Source organism: Hyla sarda, chromosome 2 (genome assembly GCF_029499605.1).
Source record: "Hyla sarda isolate aHylSar1 chromosome 2, aHylSar1.hap1, whole genome shotgun sequence".
Lineage (NCBI taxonomy): Eukaryota > Metazoa > Chordata > Amphibia > Anura > Hylidae > Hyla > Hyla sarda.
The window spans coordinates 466,939,587-466,966,289 of record NC_079190.1 but is presented as its reverse complement, the minus strand read 5'-3'; the positions used below and the strand labels follow the sequence as shown (position 1 = coordinate 466,966,289).

Here is a 26,703-nt window from a genome sequence, read left to right as displayed (position 1 = left end):
ATATTTCCCCCACATTAGGTTGGCAAAATAGTTCCCCCACATTAGGTGCAGTATAGTTCCCCCACATTAGGTAAGTAGTACAGTTCCCCCACATTAGGTTGGCAATATAGTTCCCCCACATTAGGTGCAGTATAGTTCCCCCACATTAGGTTAGTAGTACAGTTCCCCCACATTAGGTTGGCAATAAAGTTCCCCCACATTAGGTGCAGTATAGTTCCCCCACACTAGGTTAGTAGTACAGTTCCCCCACATTAGGTTGGCAATATAGTTCCCCCACATTAGGTTGGCAGTATAGTTCCCCCACATTAGGTTAGTAGTACAGTTCCCCCACATTAGGTTGGCAGTATAGTTCCCCCACATTAGGTTGGCAGTATAGTTCCCTCACATTAGGTTAGTAGTACAGTTCCCCCACATTAGGTTGGCAATATAGTTCCCCCACATTAGGTGCAGTATAGTTCCCCCACATTAGGTTAGTAGTACAGTTCCCCCACATTAGGTTGGCAGTATAGTTCCCCCACATTAGGTTGGCAGTATAGTTCCCCCACATTAGGTTAGTAGTACAGTTCCCCCACATTAGGTTGGCAATATAGTTCCCCCACATTAGGTGCAGTATAGTTCCCCCACATTAGGTTAGTAGTACAGTTCCCCCACATTAGGTTGGCAGTATAGTTCCCCCACATTAGGTTGGCAGTATAGTTCCCCCACATTAGGTTAGTAGTACAGTTCCTCCACAGGTGCAATATAGTTCCCCCACATTAGGTGCAGTACAGTTCCCCCACATTAGGTGTAGTATAGTTCCCCCACATTAGGTGCAGTATAGTTCCCCACATTAGGTGCAGTACAGTTCCCCCACATTAGGTGCAATATAGTTCCCCCACATTAGGTGCAGTATAGTTCCCCCATATTAGGTGCAATATAGTTCCCCCATATTAGGTGCAATATAGTCCCCCCACATTAGGTGCAGTATAGTTCCCCCACATTAGGTTAGTAGTACAGTTCCCCCACATTAGGTTGGCAGTATAGTTCCCCCACATTAGGTTGGCAGTATAGTTCCCCCACATTAGGTTAGTAGTACAGTTCCCCCACATTAGGTTGGCAATATAGTTCCCCCACATTAGGTGCAGTATAGTTCCCCCACATTAGGTTAGTAGTACAGTTCCCCCACATTAGGTTGGCAGTATAGTTCCCCCACATTAGGTTGGCAGTATAGTTCCCCCACATTAGGTTAGTAGTACAGTTACTCCACAGGTGCAATATAGTTCCCCCACATTAGGTGCAGTACAGTTCCCCCACATTAGGTGTAGTATAGTTCCCCCACATTAGGTGCAGTATAGTTCCCCACATTAGGTGCAGTACAGTTCCCCCACATTAGGTACAATATAGTTCCCCCACATTAGGTGCAGTATAGTTCCCCCATATTAGGTGCAATATAGTTCCCCCATATTAGGTGCAATATAGTTCCCCCACATTAGGTGCAGTATAGTTCCCCTACATTTGGTGCAATATAGTTCCCCCACATTAGGTGCAGTACAGTTCCCCCACATTAGGTGCAATATAGTTCCCCACATTAGGTGCAATATAGTTCCCCCACATATATATATATATATATATATAATGCATAAATACAAACATAATACATACATATGCACACCATACATAATACATACACAAATCCATTATATATATACACACACATCATACATAAATACATCATACATACATAATACACACACCATACATACATATTACACACATCATACATACATATTACACACATCATACATACATATTACACACACACACCATACATACATACTACACACATCATACATACATATTACACACATCATACATACATATTACACACATCATACATACATATTACACACACACCATACATACATACTACACACATCATACATACATATTACACACATCATACATACATATTACACACACACCATACACACATACTACACACACCATACATACATATTACACACACCATACATACATACATAATACCACACCATACATACATACATAATACACACACCATACATACATATTACACACATCATACACACCATACATACATACATAATACACACACCATACATACATACATAATACACACACCATACATACATAATACACACACCATACATACATAATACACACATAATACACACCATACATACATACATAATACCACACCATACATACATACATAATACACACACCATACATACATATTACACACATCATACACACCATACATACATACATAATACACACACCATACATACATACATACATAATACACACACCATACATACATAATACACACACCATACATACATAATACACACATAATACACACCATACATACATAATACACACCATACATACATAATACACACACCATACATACATAAAACACACACCATACATACATAATACACACATCATACATACTACACACATCATACATACATAATACACACATCATACATACTACACACATCATACATACATATTACACACATCATACATACATAATACACACACCATGCATACATAATACACACATAATACATCCCACCCCCTCCCGTCCTCGGTCTGTGCACTTTTCTCACCTGCGGCAGCCATGTTGGGGTCAGAGGCCGGGCACGTCCACTCCCATATGCTCCACACTTTGCACCATCGCCCACTTCTTCCTCATGCCGAGGAATGGACACTCGGTGTCAGGAGTTGCAGCCAGGATCATCCCAGGAATGGAAGGAGACGTGCGCAGCTGCGGGGCAGCCCCTGCGTCTGCAGTTAGCGCAGCAGTGTGCGCGGCCGGGGAAGGGGGAGGAGCGGCCCGGAGGAAGGGGAAAAGAGTGGCCCAGAGGAAGGGGGGATAGAGCGGCCGGAGGACGGGGATAGAGCGGCCCGGAGGAAGGGGATAGAGCGGCCCAGAGGAAGGGGATAGAGTGGCCCGGAGGACAGGGGGATAGAGCGGCCGGAGGACGGGGGATAGAGCGGCCCGGAGGAAGGGGATAGAGCGGCACGGAGGAAGGGGATAGAGCGGCCCAGAGGAAGGGGCGATAGAGCGGCCGGAGGACGGGGATAGAGCGGCCCAGAGGAAGGGGATAGAGCGGCCCAGAGGAAGGGGATAGAGCGGCCCAGAGGACGGGGATAGAGCGGCCTGAGCCGCAAATAAAAAAAAAATGCATTTTTAAACATCCGGTGTGCCCTGAAAGTCTTTCAGGGCACACCGGATGTTTAAAAATGCATTTTTTTTTTTAAATTTGCGGCTCCGGCCAATCTATCCCCCGTCCTCCGGCTGGTGATGTCGGGGATGTCCGGTGGGGCTGGGGTTTAGTAGTGAGGAAAAAAAAAAAAAGTTCTGCAGCAGCGGGCCGCAGTGATTAGGGTGTGCCTGTGCACACCCGGCACACCCCGTGCGCACGCCTATGACCATAGAGTTCTGAACCAAGTCACATGACCCGCAGGTCCTTCGACGCTAACCAAGTGAGTAACACAATATACACATTTACAATGATAATATTTATAAATATCAAGTTACTAAGAGGTGACTAGGAGCTAATTAGGGAAGTGAACCCCAACAGTCCTAGGGACTCTGACTTTGGGGACTAATAACCAAGGCACAGTATGAAATACGGTGCCGGGACACCACAGTACCCTCAGAATAACAGACAAATGGTATCAGTTTGAATGTTTTTTTTGTCCATTTTTTATCCTCTGGCTATTTCCTGGTTGTGCCCACCTCTTCTGGTCATGCTCTAAGGTAAAACGGATCAAAAAAAATGGATTGTAAAAATGCATGCAAATGGAGTAAAATGGACGACATTAAGGTATCTTCTGTTTGCCATTGACTTCAATTGTTAGATTTATTACATACATTTCTCTTCTGTTTTTTTTTTTTTTTTTACGGGAAAAATACTGCATGCACCATCTTTTGGAAAAAAAAAAGGGATAGAAACCAAATGTATGCAAACGGATTGTAAAACAATACCATTGACATCAACGGGATCCTTTCACATCCATTAGCAAAAGTCTTGAATGGATGTCACAAACGGGCATGACGGAACGGAGCTCTAAGCCCTGTAAGTCATTTATCTGTACTTGCCAATTAGTGAATTTACCTAGAACACGACATATGTAGTTTGCTGACTTTACCAAATGTATGTCTAAATCTAGAATATGTGAAGTACAAGGAAAGAAGAAACTGCACATCACCCCAGCTACAATCCTGGACAAGGCTGTAAATATGTTCAGACATTTGAGGATATGGTACATTTTCCCATGAAAATGAATTAATGTCTATGATGTGGCATGCCTGTATGGGGATTATACATTCAGATGGTTTAGCCAATATCACATGTTTCTGTCATATGATGGTTTACATTGTTTTCTCACTTGGGTTCTATGTCACATGCCTGTTGATGCAATCTGTTCAGATTTTTGCTTGTTATGTGAGATTTCTATAGACGACTTTACTCCATGATTCCATTCTGTAATGTTGGCGCATATTGGCAGTTATGGGCAGACATACCATATATGTGCACAAAAGACCTGTAGTCATAGGGGCCCAGTGTTCCTACAGGAGAGAAGCTGGAACACCATTGTAGGACTGGCCAAAATGGAGCTCTATAGTAGGCAGCTCACTCCCAAATCGAATTGGGGGACATTTATCATTGCATTTATAGCTGTTTTGTTGTCTGTATTTGGTTCAGTTTAGGTGCAGTGGGGTTTAATTTGTGCCTTTTGTGTGACTTTTTAAATAGACATTCTTCACAATGTTGTCTTGCAGTACACCATTTATCCTTTTCACCATGCAGTGGTCAAATATTTATTAATTTTGACTTTAGTAAAAAGTTTGCTTAAGTACCACCAAAAAGTTGCAAAAAATACACCAGCCCAGACTTTGCTCAGCTTTTTTGTGTATGTAAAGAGTGAGATTTTAGAAAATGTGCACCTGCAAAATATTTGCCATATGCCATGTGAAAATTTTATACATTTGGTGCACCTACACATTACCAACACCCAAAAAAGGTGTACAAAAAATGCTTCACCTACAATGATGAATTTCCCTCATTGTTTCATTACAAGGGTCTAACAATCTTTTTATACTGTTTCACAACTACATATCTTTTTTTGACATACAAAATATATTTATCCCCATTTTTTGTAAGGTGCTATTTTTTTGTGCATGTTTTTTCGCATATTGATTTTCTGTATTCAATTACTGGTTTAAAACATGTCTGCCATGGATGTATTTGGTCGTGAACCAATCTTGGCAATTACAGGTCGACCAATTATTCAGGGAGGAATCACAATCTGGGACAGAGGAAGGTCGGAGAAATACTATTCCTTTACAAACTCTCTTAGCAATCTTTTGCACAAACGACTTAAGGTATTTTGGAATAAGGCATTCCTAGAAAATTATTTGCGCCGGGGTCTTATCCCCCAAGGCTTGCGAGTACAGGTATTCCCATCATTTCCTATTGACGATGAGAAATGTATTCAGCAGTGGGAAGAAGCTTGCAATATTGCATCTAACAAATTTATGGAACTGTTGGTTGGTCTGAATAAGAACTCTCTAGATAAAATTTAATCTGATATTAAAGTTGCCCAAACTCAACTGCAAAATGAACTATCTTCAGATGAGATGGATGCATTCAACAAATGTATAAACAGTTTGAAAATTGGGAAAAATACATATTTGAACGTAAAAACAAGAAGTTTTCAAGAGATCTGAATGACATACAGCTTAAACTTGTGTATAGATAGCCACGTCCTTATGTGGGCAATTCTAGACGAGATATGGACTCCCGAACAAGATCTAGATCATCCCCTACTTCTTCCATTTCCTCTGCAAATGAAAACAATTATGGCCCAAGACGTTTGAATTATCAGAATAGGCATTATAAGTGAAAGTGGACGAATTCCCAAACTATAGCAAAACGGAAACAGGAACCACCAGTCACCGCTACGTTGGGAGAAGACAATCTGAAGGTAATTAATTTATCGCATCATATCTTGTCTACCACTGACTTAAGTGTTTTGGAAAAGGGTTTAACATTCTCTCCTTGCGCTGCCTTTGGTAAATTTACAGTGATAAAAGATCTACATCTATTTGCAAGATCCCTTTATTTTCAAGAAATGGTTCCAACGTGCAGACATGGATACATTCACAACACCAGAGGAGCGGGCAGCCCTCCAGATTTTGGAAGACCTCCTTCGAGAACAAGAAATTACACAAGATCAGCAGGTACCTCCTTGCATTAGGAAACATTCCCAAAAATTTCCATCTTTATCATTGTGTCCCCCGGTGGAACTGTTTGGCAAACTTGTCACTAAAGAGTTCGAAGCACTCCCCGAAATGAGGGGGCATGATAACTTAACTAAAGCACAGCGAGATTCACTTAAACATCTTGGTAGTTTGGACGACGTAGTCTTTAACATGTTGGGGACGAAGGGCGTATGCATACGCCCTTGCGTCCTGGTACTTAAGGACGAAGGGCGTATCCATACACCCGTGAGAATTTTGGTCCCCGCCGCGCACCAGGCGGGGACCGGACCGGGGTGACTGCTGATATCAATCAGCAGGCACCCTGTGCAAATGCCCAGGGGGGTCAGTAAACCCCCCCATGTCGGCGATCAGCGCAAATCGCAAGTGAATTTACACTTGCAATTTGCGCCGACTCCAGGTCATACGGGTCTATGGTGACCCGGAATATAAGGGGGATCGCGGTTGTCTAAGACACCTACGATCCCCCTGAAGGGATAGGAGTGAGGGATAGGAGTGAGGTGGCAGGGGGGCCACCCCTCCTATCCCTGCTATTGGTCTAGACGCGACAACCAATAGCAGATCGGGGGCGGGGGGGGGTTAACTTTCGTTTTCCCACAATAGGCGGGGCAGGACGGGGAAACCGGGACCGGCGCCGAAGATCCACTTACCCCTCCGGAGGCTGTGGGCGACGGTGATCGGCGGGCGGCGATGACGTGCGGCAGAAGAGGACGGCTCCCTGGATCCTACGGAAGCTGGTAAGTTGCCTAGCAACATCTGGAGGGCTACAGTCTGAGACCATTATACAGTGGTCTCTAACCTCTAGCCCTCCAGTTGTTGCAAAACTACAACTCCCAGCATGCCCAGACAGCTGTTTGGGAATGCTGGAATATGTAGTTTTGCAACAGCTGGAGTGCTACAGTTTGAGACCATTATACAGTGGTCTCTAAACTGTATCCCTCCAGATCTTGCAAAACTACAACTCCTAGCATGCCCAAACAGCTGTTTGCTGTCTGGACATGCTGGGATTTGTAGTTTTGCAACACAGTTTGGAGATCACTGTACAGTGGTCTATAAACTGTAGCCCACCAGATGTTGCAAAACTGCAAATCCCAGCATGCCCAAACAGCATGCTGGGAGTTGTAGTTAAGTACCTCCAGCTGTTGCATAACTACATCTCCCAGCATGCCCTTCGGCGATCAGTACATGCTGGGAGTTGTAGTTTTGAAACAGCTGGAGGTTTGCCCCCCCCCCCCATGTGAATGTACAGGGTACATTCACACGGGCAGGTTTACAGTAAGTTTCCTGCTTCAAGTTTGGGCTGCGGCAAATTTTTCGACACAGCGCAAACTCCTAGCGGGAAAATCACCATAACACGCCAGTGCAAATGTACCCTAAAAACACTATACTACACTAACACATAATAAAGGGTAAAACACTACATATACACCCCCTTACACTGTCCCCCCCAATAAAAATGAAAAACGTATTGTACAGCAGTGTTTCCCAAACGGAGCCTCCAGCTGTTGCAAAACAACAACTCCCAGCATTTCTGGACAGCCACTGACTGTCCAGGCATGCTGGAAGTTTAGCAGCAGCTGGAGGCACCCTGTTTGGGAATCACTGGCGTAGAATACCCCTATGTCCACCCCTATGCAATCCCTAATTTAGTCCTCAAATGCACATGGCGCTCAATCATTTTGGAGCCCTGTCGTATTTCAAGGAAACAGTTTAGGGCTCGGGGGAAATTGCACTACAAATTTTGGGGGGCTTCTTCTCCTTTTACCCCTTATGAAAAGGAAAAGTTGGGGGTTAGACCAGCCTGTTAGTGTAAAAAAATTAAATTAATTTACACTAACATGCTGGTGTTGCCCATACTTTTTATTTTCACAAGCAGTAAAAGGAAAAAAAAGACCCCCAAAATTTGTAACACAATTTCTCCTGAGTACGGAAATACCCCGTATGTGGGTGTAAAATGCTCTGCGGACACACAACAAGGCTCAGGATTGAGAGCGCACTATGTACATTAGAGGCCTAAATTGGTGATTTGCACAGGGGTGGCTGATTTTACAGCGGTTCTGACATAAACGCAAAAAAATAAATACCCACATGTGACCCCATTTTGGAAACTACACCCCTCACGGAACGTGACAAGGCGTATAGTGAGCCTTAACACCCCACAGGTGTTTGACGAATTTTCATAAAAATTTGATGGGAAAATGAAAAAAAAAAAAAATTTTACTAAAATGCTGGTGTTACCCTAAATTTTTCATGTTCACAAGGGAAAATAGGAAAAAAGCCCCCCAAAATTTGTAACCCCATCTCTTCTGAGTAAGAAAATACCCCATATGTGGATGTAAAGTGCCCTGCTGGCGCACTACAATGCTCAGAAGGGAAGGAGCGCCATTGGGATTTTGAAGAGAAAATTTGTCCGGAATTGAAGGCCACATGTGTTTACAAAGCCCCCATAATGCCAGAACAATGGACCCCCCCCCCAAATGACCCCATTTTGGAAACTACACCCCTCACGTAATGTATTAAGGGGTGCAGAGAGCATTTACGCCCCACAGGTGTCTGACAGATTTTTGAAACAGTGGTCCGTGAAAATGAAAAATTTAATTTTTAATTTGCACAGCCCACTGTTCCAAAGATCTGTCAAACGCCAGTAAATACTGACTGCACCCCTTATTAAATTCTGTGAGGGGTGTTGTTTTCAAAATGGGGTCACATGTGGGGGGGGGGTCCACTGTTCTAGCCCCACGGGGGGCTTTGTAAACGCACATGGCCCCTGACTACCATTCCAAACGAATTCTCTTTCCAAAAGCTCAATGGCGCTCCTTCTCTTCTGAGCATTGTAGTTCGCCTGCAGAGCATTTTACATCCTAACATGGGGTATTTCCATACTCAGAAGAGATGGGGTTACAAATTTTGGGGGGCATTTTCTCCCATTACCCTTTATAAAAATTGTAAATTTGGGGGAAAAAATTGCACTTTAGTGGAATTTTTTTTTTCTCATTTACACATCCGATTTTAACGAAAAGTCGTCAAACACCTGTGGGGTGTTAAGACTAACTGGACACCTTGTTACATGCCTTGAGGGGTGTAGTTTCCAAAATGGTATGCCATGTGTGGTTTTCTGCTGTTCTGGCACCATAGGGGCTTTCTAAATGTGACATGCCCCCCAAAAACCATTTCAACAAAATTCACTTTCCAAAATCCCATTATCACTCTTTCCCTTCTGAGCCCTCTACTGCGCCCGCTGAACACTTGACATACTCATATGAGGTATTTCCTTACTCGAGAGAAATTGAGTTACAAGTTTTGGGGGGCTTTTTCTCCTATTACCACTTGTAAAAATTCAAAAACTGAGTCTACAAGAACATGCGAGAGTAAAAAATGAAGATTTTGAATTTTCTCCTTCACATTGCTGCTATTCCTGTGAAACACCTTAAGGGTTAACACACTTACTGAATGTCATTTTTGATACTTTGAGGGGTGCAGTTTTTATAATTGGGTCATTTATGGGGTATTTCTAATATGATGGCCCTTCAAATCCACTTCATAACTGAACTGGTCCCTGAAAAATTCCGATTTTGAAAATTTTGTGAAAAATTGGAAAATTGCTGCTGAACTTTGAAGCCCTCTGATGTCTTCCAAAAGTAAAAACATGTTAACTTTATGATACAAATATAAAGTAGACATATTGTATTTGTGAATCAAAATATAATTTATTTGGAATGTCTATTTTCCTTACAAGCAGAGAGCTTCAAAGTTAGAAAAATGCTACATTTTAACATTTTTCATAAAATTTTTGCATTTTTCACCAAGAAATGATGCAAGTATCGATGAAAATTTACCACTACTATAAAGTAGAATATGTCTCGAAAAAACAATCTCAGAATCAAATTTATAAGTAAAAGCATCCCAGAGTTATTAATGCTTAAAGTGACAGTGGTTAGATTTGCAAAAAATGCTCCCGTCCTTAGGGTCATAATGGGCTCCGTCCCCATGGGGTTAAACATGATAGAATGCAATATTACAGGAGAATCTCCCAGTGCCATTTAATTCCCCATTATCACCCCCCTTTACCATTTCATCCCCCCATGCCATTTTATTCCCCCTCTTGATCCCTCCAATGACACTTCATTCTTCCCCCTTGAACCCCCTGTGCCTGTTAATTTCCCCTTTATACTCTGTGCCACTTTATTTCCCCTGTGCCAAATTCTCCCCCCCCCTTCCCTCACCCCTTGTGCCACATCAATTTTCCCCTTCCCACCTCCCCCTCTTGTTCCTTTTTCCTGGCCAGCAGGATCAGGTGCAGGGGCTCTCAGCAGGTTCGACGTTCTCTTGCAATGCACTTACTGAGAGGCTGTGAGCAGTGGCGACGAGTCTTCTGCTTCTGTGCTGGGGCTGTTGCAAGGGAGTGCAGCGGGGGCCAGGGCCTCTTACTGGGGTATTGGCTGTACCCCCCGACGACTGTCCTGTGTACAAGGTAGAGCCGGCGCCTAAGCTTGGTTGTCCCCTGTTTGGAGTGTTTTGTCCCCTATTTGGTTTGTCCGCGTCTGCTATTTGTAGTGTCCTCTATTCGGAGGGTGCAAATATATTAACCCCTTAAGGACCCAGCCATTTTGCACCTTAGGACCCGGCCTTTTTTTGAACATCTGACCACTGTCACTTTAAACATTAATACCTCTGGGATGCTTTTAGTTATCATTCTGATTCCGAGATTGTTTTATCGTGACATATTCTACTTTAACATAGTGGTAACATTTTGTGGTAACTTGCATCCTTGAAAATTTAGCATTTTTCTAACTTTGAAGCTCTCTGCTTGTAAGGAAAATGGATATTCCAAATAAAAAAAATGTATTCACATATCCAATATGTCTACTTTATGTTGGCATCATAAAATTGACGTGTTTTTACTTTTGGAAGACACCAGAGGGCTTCAAAGTTCAGCAGCAATTTTCCAATTTTTCACAAAATTTTCAAGTGAAGTGGATTTGAAGGGTCTTCATATTAGAAATACCCCACAAATGACCCCATTATAAAAACTGCACCCCCAAAGTATTCAAAATTACATTCAGTCAGCGTTTTAACCCTTTAGGTGTTTCACAGGAATAGCAGCAAAGTGAAGGAGAAAATTAACAATCTTCATTTTTTACACTCGTATGTTCTTGTAGACCCAATTTTTGAATTTTTACAAGGGGTAAAAGGAGAAAATGTATACTTATATTTGTAGCCCAATTTCTCTCGAGTGCAGTAGAGGGCTCATAAGCGAAGGAGCGACAAGGGGATTTTGGAGAGTATGTTTTTCTGAAATGGTTTTTGGGGGGCATGTTGCATTTAGGAAGCCCCCTGGTGCCAGAACAGCAAGAAAAATCCACATGCCATACCATTTTGGAAACTAGACCCCTTGAGGAACGTAACAAGGAATAAAATGAGCCTTAATACCCCACAGCGGTTTTTTTTTTTCACTAAAATGTGTGTTTCCCCCAAATTTCACATTTTTGCAAGGGTTAATTGCAGAAAAGACCCCCCAAAATTTGTAACCCCATCTCTTCTGAGTATGGAGGTACCCCATAAGTTGACCTGAAGTGCACTGCGGGCAAACTGCGAGTCATATTTGGCTTTTTGAGAGCAAATTTTGCTCGGGGGGCATGTCGCATTTAGGAAGCCCCTATGGTGCCAGGACAGCAAAACCCCCCCCACATGGCATACCATTTTGGAAACTAGACCCCTTGAGGAACATAACAAGGAATAAAGTGAGCCTTAATACCCCACAGGGGTTTCACGACTTTTGCATATGTAAAAAAAAAATGTTTTCAATAAAATGTGTTTCCCCCCAAATTTCACATTTTTGCAAGGGTTAATAGCAGAAAAGACCCCCCAAAATTTGTGGCTTTTTCGAGCAAATTTTGCTCAGGGGGCATGTTGCATTTAGGAAGCCCCTATGGTGCCAGGACAGCAAAAAAAAAACCACATGGCATACCATTTTGGAAACTAGTCCCCTTGAGGAACATAACAAGGAATAAAATGAGCCTTAAAACCCCACAGGGGTTTCACAACTTTTGCATATGTAAAAAAATTAATTTTTTCACTAAAATGTGTGTTTCCCCCCAAATTTCACATTTTTGCAAGGGTTAATAGCAGAAAAGACCCCCCAAAATTTGTAACCCCATCTCTTCTGAGTATGGAGGTACCCCATAAGTAGACCTGAAGCGCACTGCGGGCGAACTACAATGCTCAGAAGAGAAGGAGTCATATTTGGCTTTTTGAGAGCAAATTTTGCTCGGGGGGCATGTCGCATTTAGGAAGCCCCTATGGTGCCAGGACAGCAAAAAAAAAAAAACACATGGCATACCATTTTGGAAACTAGACCCCTTAAGGAACGTAACAAGGGGTAAAGTAAGCCTTAATACCCCACAGGGGTTTCACGACTTTTGCATATGTAAAAAAAAAAAAAAAATTTCACTTAAAATGTGTGTTTCCCCCCAAATTTAACATTTTTACAAGGGTTAATAGCAGAAAAGACCCCCCACAATTTGTAAATACATTTCTTTGGAGTAATGAAATACCTTATTTTTTGATGATTTTGGCTTGGTGGGTGCACAGCAGGTCTTGCTTGAGTGGGAGCGCAGTCAGGGACCTTGAGCTTGATATGGAGCCAGGATGTGGGACCCCCCTCAAGGAGCGTTAATGGGGCGAGCACTGAGCCCTAAAATAGGGGAACACTATGGGTGACAATGGGCCGTAACTGGGGTAGACAGGTGGGGTACAGAGGCCCGTAATATGGGGTACAGTGGGCCAGAAAATTATAAAACATAATAGGATATGTTCCCAGAATGATGACCCAGAGCATAGCCAAAACTAAAAACAATATGCCCACCCCAAACCCTATGCACTGAATCATCATTCTGGGAATGTGATGTGTGTGGCCGTCCCTAACCTGTTGCCTCAAATGCGCACCCGCTCAGGTGGAGAGAGAGAGCGCTGTGCATTTGAGGAAACATAAAAAAGTCCCCGATGATAGTGACTCAGTGACCTATGACCCATTTTTGAAAAAACACCCACAGAGGTCTTAACAGGTTTTTTTTTTTCAGGTTTTTTTGGGCAATTTAGTGATTTATGGGGGTTAAATTATGGAGTGTACTCTGGACTTGGTACATTGGTCAAATTATGGAAAATTAAACTCAAAAGGGAAAATTTAGGGCTCCATGGAAGTGTGATACTCCCTGAAGCAGCCTATGCAGAGGCCCGGATTATCTGGGCAAGGGTCACATTGATATGTGGTGTCCTTCCGAATCCCCTTCCTGAAACACACTCTGCATCTTTTCTGGGATCGCCCCTTCTTTCCACTGTGGGGGACCTCACCTGGAAAGTGTTGGCCTGGGACGATCCTGGCGCCTATAAAAACTTTAATGCCCAGGGCGGGAAAAGGGGTTAAATAAACCAAGAAAAACCTCCAAACCCCAGTCACCAAGGTGACGGGGTAAAAAAAACCCTTATTGAAAATTCCCTCCCTAACTGTAAATATAAAACTTCACTTTTATTGTGCTAATATTAAAAAAGTCCCCTGTAGTGAATAAAATTAGCAGGCTATTCCCTCAACTAGTGTAACTTCTATCTGGAGTTCACAGTAATGTGTACTTGACAGTGGCTGCAGACCACTGTCGATTGGGGAAAGTGCTGCAAATAAAATGTGATCAATCTGTCTCCCCTACATGTTTCGTGGTATGACCCACGTCCTCAGGGGTTAAGAGACAAATGGCCATTTGTCTCTTAACCCCTGAGGACGTGGGTCATACCACGAAACATGTAGGGGAGACAGATTGATTACATTTTATTTGCAGCACTTTCCCCAATCGACAGTGGTCTGCAGCCACTGTCAAGTACACATTACTGTGAACTCCAGATCCTGGCGCCTATAACTCCAGACCCTTGGGAAGTCCGGCCTGATCTTTCCCGATCAGCAAAGATCAGGAACCTTAGGACTTCTTCTTGGTACTGGAGGAATGTCCCTGTGTTGCCTGCATACTGGGATAGTACAAAAGCGTTGTACATGGCAACCTGTACCAAATAGACCGCAACTTTTTTGTACCATGCCTGTGTTTTCCGTATGGCGTTATATGGCTTGAGGACTTGATCTGAGAGATCAACTCCGCCCATATACCGATTGTAGTCCAGAATACAATCAGGCTTGAGGACCGGTCCCACGGTACCTCGCACAGGGACAGGGGTGCTGCCGTTCCCATGAATAGTGGTGAACATAAGGACATCCCTCTTATCTTTATACTTCACCAACAACAGGTTATCATGGGTGAGGGCACGGGACTCATCCTTGGGGATAGGCGTCTGGACCAAATTTAGAGGGAGGACTCTCTGTTTCCTCCGCACGGTCCCACAAGCGGATGTGGATCTGGCGGAAAGGGATTAAAACAGAGGGATGCTGGTATAAAAGCTATCCACTTACACGTGGAAACCCTTATCCAGCAATGGGTGCACAAGGTTCCAAACGAGTTTCCCGCTAACACCCAGAGTGGGGGGACATTCTGGGGGTTCAATACGGGAATCTCGTCCCTTATATACTCTAAACTTGTAAGTGTACCCGGAGGTACTCTCACAAAGTTTGATATACTTTGATATACTGGCGGAAGAGGAGTCTCCCCTTAAAACTGATGAGAGACTCATCTACAGAGAGGTCCCTGAGCGGTATGTAGGCCTCCAAAAATTTGGCCCCAAAGTGATCAATGACCGGCCTCACTTTGTAAAGCCGGTCATGGGCGGGATCACCTCGGGGCGGACATGCCGCATTATCTGCATAATGCAGGCATTTCCGAATCGCCTCGATCCGCTTCCATGTCATCGTCATATTGTAAAGCGGGGTCTGGTAGAGGAGGTCCCCGCTCCAGTAATGACGAGCACTTGGTTTTTTGACCAGGCCCATATGCAGAGAGAGGCCCCAAAATGTCTTCATTTCCGCTGCATCAATGGCGCGCCATTCATTGGGCCTGGTCAAAAAGGAATCTGGGTGGTGGGCAATGAACTGCTGGGCATACAAGTTCGTTTGCTCCACCATGTGATTGACCAGGCTGTCACTGAAAAAAAACTTTAAAAAGTCCAGATCAGTAAATCCAGCATGGTCAATCCGGATTCCTGAGTCGCCAACAAACTCAGGAATCCGTGGCTGATAACCATCTGGGGGGCTCCAGACAGGGTCATCGGAAGGGGGCTCCGGTGCACTTGTCTGGGGGGGCCGGTCTCCTATTACGAGCGGCATTGCCACTCATACTAGTGTCGGCCACTGGGTCACTCTCCGCCGTGCAGGGGGCTCATCATCACTGCTAGATGATGAGGAGGGCGGGGAAGAACACAAAAAAGTAGGATCTTCCTCGTCCTCACTGGCAGATTCGGAGTCGGAGGCTAAAAAAACGTAAGCCTCCGCTGCCGAAAATGCCCAGCGAGCCATCACCTTTTTTCTATGGTAGCGGGAGGAGGGGCGGTGGCGGGGGGGGGGGCGATGAAGTGTGTATGTGGTGCTGTGTATATAACGGTGTGTGATTATCAACCACACACCATTATTATATATAAAAAAAAAAAAAAAGTTGCGGCCAAAAAAGGGGTGGCAAACGCAGCTCCCTGAACCCCTAATAGGACCCGGGGTAAGGGATCAAGCCCTAATAGGACCCTTGGGGACTTATTAGAGGGTCGGGGGGGTTACTTTTTTTTTCTTTATTATACTTTATTACACCTACCTGTCCCTGCAAGCCTCTGTCCCTATTCTAACGGCTACTGAGGGGGCTCCAGAGCTCCGAGGGGGGATCAACGGTCCTCTTCCTGCTGCTGCACCTGCTGACTGAACACAGAGAGCGGGTACAGCGGCGGGAAGGACCGTTAACCCCTCCTATGCCGCTCTGCTATTGGCTGGACGACCGCCGGCCAATAGCAGCATTGCTGGGACGGTGACAGAATTGACACCGCTCTCCAGCAACAGCAGGTGATTGGCGGTGTATTGTTCTGGGACCCCCCTCGGCATTTGCACGGCATGTCTGCTGAAGGATTTCAGCAGGCATGCCGTTCCGATCTCCGCCCGGTGAGCAGCAGAGACCGGAGAACGCCATGACGTACTCATACATCATGGGTCCTTAAAGCCCAGGGTGCGGAGACATACGCATATGTCATGTGTCCTTAAGGGGTTAAGGACCAGGCCAATTTTCACTGTAGGACCAGAGCATTTTTTACACATCTAACCACTATCACTTTAAGCATTAATAACTCTGGGGTGCTTTTACCTTTCATTCTAATTCCGAGATTTTTTTTCCGTCACATATTCTACTTTATGTTAGTGGTAACATTTTGTCGATACTTACATAATTTCTTGGTGAAAAATTCAAAAATTTTATGAAAAAAATGAAAATTTAGCAGTTTTCTAAATTTGAAGCTCTCTGCTTGTAAGGATAATAGATATTCCAAATAAATGATATTTTGATTCACAAATACAATATGTCTACTTTATGTTTGCATCATAAAGTTGACATGTTTTTACTTTTGGAAGACATCAGAGGGCTTCAAAGTTCAGCAGCAATTTTCCAATTTTTCACAAAATTTTCAAAATCAGAATTTTTCATGGACCAGTTCAGGTTTGAAGTGGATTTGAAGGGCCATCCTATTAGAAATACTCCACAAATGACCCCATTATAAAAACTGCTCCCCTCAAAGTTTTTTTTAAATGACATTCAGTAAGTTTGTTAACCCTTTAGGTGTTTCACAGGAATAACAGCAAAATAAAGGCGAAAATTCAAAATCTTCATTTTTTTATACTCGTGTGTTCTTGTAGACCCAGTTTTTGAATTTTAACAAGAGGTAAAAGGAGACAAATCATCTCAAAATTTGTAACCTAATTTCTTTCGAGTAAGGAAATACCTCATATGTGTATGTCAAGTGTTCGGCGGGCGCTGTAGAGGGCTCAGAAGGGAAGGAGCGACAATGGGATTTTGGAGAGTGAGTTTCTCTGAAATGGTTTTTGGTGGTCATGTCACATTTAGGAAGCCCCTATGGTGCCAGAACAGCAGAAAACCCCCCACATGGCATACCATTTTGGAAACTACACCCCTCAAGGCACATAACAAGGGGTCCAGTGAGCCTTAACACCCCACAGGTGTTTGAGGACTTTTTGTTAAAGTCCGATGTGTAAATGAAGAAAAAATTTCACTAAAGTGCGTTTCCCCCCCCCCCCCCCCCAAATTTACCATTTTTATAAGGGGTAATGGGAGAAAGTACCCCCCAAAATTTGTTACCCCATCTCTTCTGAGTATGGAAACACCCCATGTTAGGACGTAAAATGCTCTGCGGGCGAACTACAATGCTCAGAAGAGAAGCAGTCACATTTGGCTTTTTGAAAGCAAATTTTGCTGAAATGGTTTTTGGGGGGCATGTCGCATTTAGGAAGCCCCTATGGTGCCAGAACAGCAAAAAAAAACACATGGCATACTATTTTGGAAACTACACCCCTCAAGGAACGTAACAAGGGGTACAGTGAGCCTTAACACTTCACAGGTATTTCACGACTTTTTGTTAAAGTTGGATGTGTAAATGAAAAAATACATTTTCACTAAAATGCTGTTTTTCCCCCAAAATTTACAAGGGGTAATAGGAGAAAATTACCCCCAAAATTTGTAACCCCATTTCTTCTGAGTATGGAAATACCCCATGTGTGGTCATCAAGTGCTCTGCTGGTGCACTACAATGCTCAGAAGAGGAGGAGTGCCATTGAGCTTTTGGAAAGGGAATTTGTTTGGAATGGAAGTCAGGGGCCAAGTGCATTTACAAAGCCCCCCGTGGTGCCAGAACAGTGGACCCCCCCACGTGACCCCATTTTGGAAACTACGCCCCTCAAAGAATATAATAAGGGGTGCAGTATTTACACTTCACTGCCGTTTGACAGATCTTTGGAACAGTGGGCTGAGCAAATGCAAAATTAAATTTTTCATTTTCACGGACAGACACCTGTGGGGCGTAAATGTTCACTGCACCCCTTATTACATTAAATGAGGGGTGTAGTTTCCAAAATGGGTTCACATGTTGGAGGGGTCCTTTGTTCTGGCACTATGGGGGCTTTGTAAACACACGTGGCCTTCATTTCCGGACAAATTTTCTCTCCAAAAGCTCAATGGTGTTCCTTCTCTTCTGAGCATTGTAGTTCGCCCGCAGAGCACTTTACATCCACATATGGGGTATTTATATACTCAGAAGAAATGGGGTTCCAATTTTTTTTCCTATTTTCCCTTGTGAAAATGAAAAATTTAGGGTAACACCAGCATTTTAGTGAATTATTATAATTTTTTTTCATTTTTCCATCCAACTTTAATGAAAATTCGTCAAACACCTGTGGGGTGTTAAGGCTCACTATACCTCTTGTTACATTCCATGAGGGGTGTAGTTTCCAAAATGGGGTCACATGTGGTTATTAATTTTTTTGCGTTTATGTCAGAACCGCTGCACCCCTGTGCAAATCACCAATTTAGGCCTCAAATGTACATCGTGCGCTCTCACTCCTGAGCCTTGTTATGCGCCCGCAGAGCATTTTATGCCTACATATGGGGTATTTCCGTACTCAGGAGAAATTGCGTTACAAATTTTGGGGGTCTTTATTTCCTTTTACCTCTTGTGAAAATAAAAACTAAAGGGCAACACCAGCACATTAGTGTAAACATTTTTTTACACTAACAGGCTGGTGTAGACCCCAACTTTTCCTTTTCATAAGGGGTAAAAGGAGAAAAAGACCCCCCAAATTTGTAGTACAATTTCTCTCGAGTACGGGAATACCCCATATGTGGCCCTAAACTGTCTCCTTGAAATACGACAGGGCTCCGAAGTGAGAGAGCGCCATGCGCATTTGAGGACTAAATTAGGGATTGCATAGGGGTGGACATAGGGGTATTCTACGCCAGTGATTCACAAACAGGGTGCCTCCAGCAGTTGCTAAACTCCCAGCATGCCTGGACAGTCAGTGGCTGTCTGGAAATGCTGGGAGTTGTTGTTTTGCAACAGCTGGAGGCTCAGTTTTGGAAACACTGCTGTACAATACCTTTTTCATTTTTCTTGGGGGGGGGGGCAGTGTAAGGGGGTGTATAAGTAGTATTTTATCCTTTATTATGTGTTAGTGTAGTGTACTGTAGTGTTTTTAGGGTCCGTTCACACTGGCGGCGGTTTACAGTGAGCTTACCACTAGGAGTTTGTGCTGCGGCTAAAAATTTGCCTCAGCTCATACTTGAAGCAGGAAACTTACTGTAAACCTGCCCGTGTGAATGTACCCTGTACATTCACATGGGGGGGCAAACCACCAGCTGTTTCAAAACTATAACTCCCAGCATGCACTGACAGACCGTACATGCTGGGAGTTGTACTTTTGCAACAGCTGGAGGCACACTGGTTGGAAAACCTTCAGTCAGGTTCTGTTACCCAACTCAGTATTTTCCAACCAGTGTGCCTCCAGCTGTTGCAAAACTACAACTCCCAGCATGTACTGATTGCCAAAGTGCATGCTGGGAGATGTAGTTATGCAACAGCTGGAGGTACGCAACTACAACTCCCAACATGCTGAGACAGCTGTTTGCTGTTTGGGCATGCTGGGATTTGCAGTTTTGCAACATCTTGAGGTCTACAGTTTAGAGACCGCTGCACAGTGATCTCATAACTGTGGACCTCCAGATGTTGCAAAACTACAAATCTCAGCATGCTCAGACAGCAAACTGCTATGTGGGCATGCTGGGAGTTGTAGTTTTGCTAGATCTAGAGGGCCACAGTTCACTGCACAGTGATCTCCAAACTGTGACCCTCCAGCTGTTGCAAAACTACAAATCCCAGCATGACTGCTGTCTGGGCAAACTGGGAGTTGTAGTTTTGCAACATCTGGAGGGCAACAGCGTAGAGACCACTGTATAGTGGTTTCAAACTGTAGTCCTCTAGATGTTGCTAGGCAACTTACCGGCTTCCGTCGGATCCAGGGAGCCAGCCGCACGACATGCCGCCCGCCGATGTCAGACACCTGTCTGGGCATGTTGGGAGTTGTAGTTTTGCAACATCTGGAGGGCTACAGTTAGAGACTACTGTATAGTGGTCTCAAACTGTACCCTCCAGATGTTGCCAAGCAACTCACCGGCTTCCGTAGGATCCAGCCGCACGACGTCGCCGCCCGCCGATCTCCGTCGCCCGCAGCCTCCGGATCGGTAAGTGGATCTTCGGCGCCGGTCCCTGTCGAGTTTCCCCATCCTGCCCCGCCTATTGTGGGTGGGCAGGACGGGGAAAACTAAAGTTAACCCCCCCCGCCCCCAATCTGCTAATGGTCATTGCTTCTGGAGACCAATAGCAGGGATAGGAGGCGTGGCACCCCTGCCTTCTTACTCCTATCCCTTCAGGGGGATCGTACGTGTCTTAGACAACTGCGATCCCCCTTATATTCCTGGGCACCATAGACCCGTAATGACCCGGAATCGCACAAATCGCAACTGTGAATTCACTTGCGATTTGCCGCGATCGGTGCGCAGCAGGGGCCGGAATTCTCCATGACGTACACCTACGTCATGGGTCCTTAAGTACCAGGGTGTCATGACGTAGGCGTACGTCAAGGGTCCTTAAGGTGTTAACACCATAGTTTTTTGGCAGGAATTATTACAAAGTCAGTGTTAAAAATTTGAAATTGGCTTTTTTTCACAAATGCATCATTTACGGGACATCATTTTTGTACATCGCTTCTGACAGTGAAAGAAATGCACACAATATTTTATTGAGCTGCTCGGGCCCGTGTCTAGAAATACCCCCGCTTAGTAGGTAGGACCCAGAAGGAGAGGAGCGCCATTTGGCTTTCAGGGCATCATTTTACGCTGAATGGATTATAGGCCGCACTTAATGCCTGCAAAGGGTTTTAGCTGCCAGAACCATACAGAATCCCCATAAGTGACCCCATTTTGGAAACTACACCCCCTTAAAGTATTCACCTAGACCAGTGATGGCGAACCTGTGGCACGCCGAGCCCCCTCTGTGGGCACGCGGCCATAGTTCGCCATGCGACCCGTGCAGACTTGCGACCACTCCTCACCTCAGCTCTCCGAAGGTTTTTGATGCTAGAGCTGGGGTGAGCTAAGCCAGATCCGACGACGCAGGCCTGCACGGGAGAAATAAGCCACGCCCCCTCATCTCCCCCTCCTGGAGGACATGGCAGATAGAAAGCAGAGCAGGGGAGAGAGGACGAACACGGCTCCTCATCTCCCCTGCCTAATGATTTCTATGTGTGAAGGGGGACATACTGCACGGGGGGGGGGGGGGGGGGGGACATACTGCACAGGGGGGATAAGGGGGGGGGGACATCACAGACTGGGGATGATTTCTATTCATACTGCATTTCTGCAGTATAAGTGTCCGTTGTCTTGTCAAAAAAGGGATGCCAATGTATACTGTAGCAGTCTAATTCAGAAATGACTGGAGCTGCTACAGTATACGTCAGCATCACTTTTTTTGACATTACACATTTCTGCTGATTTTGAGTTGCAATCCACTGATTTTGGCAATGCACATGATATGGAAGGGTTATATCAACTGTGCCTTTTTGTGAAAAGGCGCAAAAAAGGAGCGAAGCCACTGAAGAGTCTCTAAAACTACACCAGACCAGACAGCTGGCCGTCATTTATCATTGTAGGTGTAAGTGAAGCATTTATCATTGTAGGTGTAAGTGAAGCATTTTTCTACACCTTTTTGTGTGTGCTGGTAGTGTGTAGGAGCACCAAATGTATTAAATGGTCACAGAGCATTTTATAAATTTTGTGAAGGTCACATTTACAGAAATTTCTCTCTTTACATACACCAAAAAGCTAAGCTAAGTCTGGGCTGGTGTACTTTTAGAGACTTTTTGGTGATTTTGCGCCTTTTTACAAAAAGGTGCAGTCCATAAAACCCTTCCATATCACGTGTATTGCCAAAATCAGTGGATTGCAACTCAAAATTAGCAGAAATGTGTAAACCAAAAGGCACAGAAACGTGCAAATAAACCCTGCTTGTGCCTCTTCCAGACACGAAAAACTGACTAAAGACAATGATAAATGTCGGCCAGCTTAGCTTTTTGTTATATGTGAAGAGATAAATAAAAAAAAATGTGACCTGCACAAAATGTATCAAATGCTCTGTGACCATATAATACATTTGGTGCTCCTACACATTAACAGCACACATGCCGGCCGTTGTTTTTACACTTTTTTTTCTTTTTTTTACACTTTTATTTATTTTATATTATTTTTTGTACACTATTTTTTTAATGCTTTGGAATACTTGGTATTCCAAAGCATTGCAGTTATATGCTGCTTGCCAGTTTTACACGTCCATGGTCAATAACGTGCTAAAAAGAACAAAAATGTAAACGTTAGATGCTAAAACAGAATCTGCGGTATGCCTTGCTACAGAATCTTTTTGCCATTGACTTACATTATAATACGAAAAAATATGCTGTATAAATATGCTGTAATGGGAGAGGTTTATCGGGACCCATGTGGAGGAGGAGTGGATAAGTTGCCCATGAAGTCCAGTCAGATCGCTACTTTCATTTTTTATAGGCCTTTTAAAAGATGGGATATGCGGTCTGACTGGTTGCTGTGGGCGGCTGCTTCATTCTTCCTCTGCACGGGATTTGATGAATGTCTCCCAATGAGTCCATTCTAAAGCAAAATGGCAAATGGTACCATTATAAATTGTAGATCACAGTGCAACCCACCCCACAAACAGCCCTGTAGATGGAAGATGGCAAAAGTCATAAGGGTCAGAAAAGAGTAATTGTAAGTATATTTATTTTGTAAAATGAAAAAAAAAAAAAGATTTTCCTTTTTTAAAAGTAGTGTGATAGTATAAAACAAATGTAAGTATGAGCTGCAATTAAATTAAATGACAAAATAAAGAGAACATGCCAGGTTTACCCTAAACTGCACTGTGTAAAAACAAAAACGCCCAAAAGTTGCACATTTTTTTTTTCTTTCTCTTTAATTCCTACTCCACAAATGACATTTTTCTTGTATTTGCTGTACATTGTATGGTAAAATAGAAGGTGTCATTACAAAGTACAATCGGTTGTGCAAAAAACAAGCCCTGTGGATGGAAAACTAAAATGCACCAAAGAAAATTGTCCCAGTCCTGAACAGGTCATCGATAATGTTACAATGCTGGACATACTGAAATGTTCAGTTTTACTCATCCTCATCATCAGACTGTGATTGAGAGCGATCATGGAGCTTTATATTATTGCTATACCAAGTGTATTATTTGCCCTGTTAGTGATCGGGGTGATATTGTTCATCTGTATTAAAAAGAAATCTAAATCTACAGAAGATCAGAAAAACTTGGAAGAAGTTGTTATATAGACACCAAACAATAAAAACCAATCTGCAGAAGAGGTTAACTTGGAGGAAGTTGTAGTACTACCACCAAACATTGAAAACCAACCTGCAGAAAACCATAACATAGAAGTTATCGTTGAGAAACCAGCAGACAACCAGAATGACAGCGCCTCCGAAAAATGTGTCAGCAAAGAGGACTTCATCTTCCATAAGGTACTCGGGAAAGGCAGCTACGGGACGGTTGTTTTATCTCAACTGAAAGGCAAAAATGAGTTTTTTGCTACAAAGGCCCTGAAGAAAAGGGGTTGAAAAGGAGGAGGCTCCAATGATGGAGAAACGTATTCTTGCGTTGGCCTGGGAACACCCCTTTCTCACTCGCCTATACTGCAGCTTCCAGACCAAGAAACATCTGTTTTTTGTGATGGAACTGCTGAATGGTGGAGACCTGCTCGGTCACCTGAATCACCGGCGTAAATTTGATCTGCATAGGGCTACTTTCTATGGAGCTGAAATATCATCTGGCTTACAGTTTTTGCATTCCAAGAACATTATTCACAGGGATCTGAAATTGCAGAACGTAATGTTAGATAAGGACGGCCACATCAAAATCACAGATTTTTGAATGAGCAAAGAGAACATTTCCAATGATAGAAAAGCCAACTCATTCTGTGGGACTCCAGCGTACATGGCCCCAGAGATATTGTTTAAGCAAAGCTGCACTCTTTCTGTGGACTGGTGGGCCTTCGGCATTCTTCTCTACCGTATGCTAATAGGAGAGATGCCATTCCTTGGGTGTAACAAACATGAAACCTAAGAGTTGATTAAAGACCATAGGGCCTACTATCCAAGCTGGATAACTGAGGAATCAAGGGACATCCTACTACAACTGCTGGAGAAAGATCCAACCAAAAGATTAGGTGAGACCGAGGTGTAAGGCTTCATCCCTTTTTTAATGCCATAAACTGGACGGCACTAGAAAGGAGAGAAGTCGAGCCTCCTTTTAAGCCAAAAGTGAAATCTCCTAGTGACATCAGCAACTTTGTTCAGAAGGTTCTCAACAAGTATTATCCCATCTCCTTCACTAAAGACCAGATGGATTCAAAGGACAAAACAGAATTCTGCGGGTTTTCTTTCATTCACCCAAGAATGCAGGAAATGATTGAGAGCTAAGATAGATGCACAGACTGGGAGAACCACTGAAAAATTGGCTATAACAGAAAATACCGGATATGACTTATTAATCGGATGTGACTTTATTACCGGATATGACTTATTAATCGGATGTGACTTATTAATCGGATGTGACTTCATTACCGAATGTGACTTAAACCTGAAAAAAAAAATCATTCTTTTCGTTCTTTGTTAAATTTAAGTCAGTCTGATTCTACGTTTTACTGTGTCAGGGATTGGGCAGTTTATCGTTTTTGTTCAATGTAGGAGAGGGGGCCTGATGATAAAGAACGTCAGATAGTAGTTTGGTAAACCTTGTAATGTGGTGTATAAGGGTAAATGGGAGCGATGCACAGACCTTTATTATGTCGGAACTGTCCAGAGCAGGATAGGTTTGCTATGGTGTCAGCAGAGAGCACTGTGGTCAGACAGCGGGTGTCGGGAGTCCACACCTGAGGCTGGGGCCCTCGATCCCAGGGATCGGGGTCCAAGGAGCAGAGTTGGCGGTAGCGGCAGGCGGATTCTCAGAGTGCAAAAGCAAAAGGTGAGGCTGACCTCCTGCTGTTGCTTAGCAACAACTCCCAGCATACACCAAAGGGCAACAGCAGAAAGCACAACTACATGCATGCCCTTTGGTAGTTTGTGCATGCTGGGGGTTGTAGTTATGCTGGAGGCACATTTGTGTGTATCCAGCTTTTGCATAACCCCCAGTATGCACGGAAAGCCAAAGGGCATGCTGGGAGTTGTAGTAGTGTGCCTCCAGCTGTTACATAACTACAAGTCCCAGCATGCCATTTGGCTGTAAGTGCATGCTGAGAGTTGTAGTTTTGCAACAGCTGAGTTAGGTAACAAACTCTCAGTGATTTGCAACCAGTGTGCCTCCAGTTGTTGCATAACTACAATCTCCAGCATGCATGGGCAGCCAAAGGGCATGCTGGGAGTTTTAGTAGTATGCCTCCAGCTGTTGCATAACTACAAGTCCCAACATGCCCTTTGGCTGTCCGTGCATGCTGAGAGGCACACTGGTTGTGAAACACTGAGTTAAGTAACAAACTCTCAGTGTTTTGCCACCAGTGTGCCTCCAGCTGTTGCATAACTACAACCCCTAGCATGCACAGACAGCTAAATGACATGCAGGGAGTTGCAGTTTTGCAACAGCTGGAGGTTTAGCCCCCCCCCCCCCCCACCCCCATGTGAATGTACAGGGTAAATTCACATGGGCGGGGGTTTACAGTGAATTTTCCGCTGCAGCTCAAACTCCCTGCGGGAGACTCGCTGTAAACTCCCGCCTGTGTGAATGTACTCTAAAAAAACACTACACTACACAAAATAAAAAGTAAAACACTACATATACATATACCCCTACACAGTTCCCCACAAATAAAAACGTCTGGTACGGCACTGTTTCCAAAACGTAGCCTCCAGCTGTTGAAAACAACAACTCCCAGTATTGCCGGACAGCCATTGACTGTCCAGGCATGCTGGAAGTTTTGCAACAGCTGGAGGCACCCTGTTTGGGAAACACTGTTGTATGGTAATTTTGGTATCGGAGTGTAATAAATTTTTGCATCCGGGTCCCTCCCTATGCAAATCCCTAATTTAGGACTCCTTACTTCGGAGCCCTGTCGTATTTCAAGGCAACAATTTAGTGCCACATATGGGGTATTTCCATACTCAGGAGAAATTGCCTAACAAATTTTGGAGGTCTTTTTCTCCATTTACCCCTTATGAAAAGGTAAAGTTGGGGTCTACACTTGCATGTTATTGTAAAAAAAAAAATTTTTTTACACTAACATGCTGGTGTTGCCCCACACAAAAAGATAAGGATAAATTGTAATGCAATTTATCCTGAGTACGATA

The 26,703-nt window shown here is 43.9% G+C and overlaps 1 pseudogene; it reads left to right on the top strand.

Annotated features, from left to right (window-relative positions):
* Positions 1-24,843, top strand: part of LOC130357500 (protein kinase C delta type-like) — a 29,951-nt pseudogene extending 5,108 nt beyond the window's left edge.
* The last annotated feature ends 1,860 nt before the right edge of the window (positions 24,844-26,703 follow it).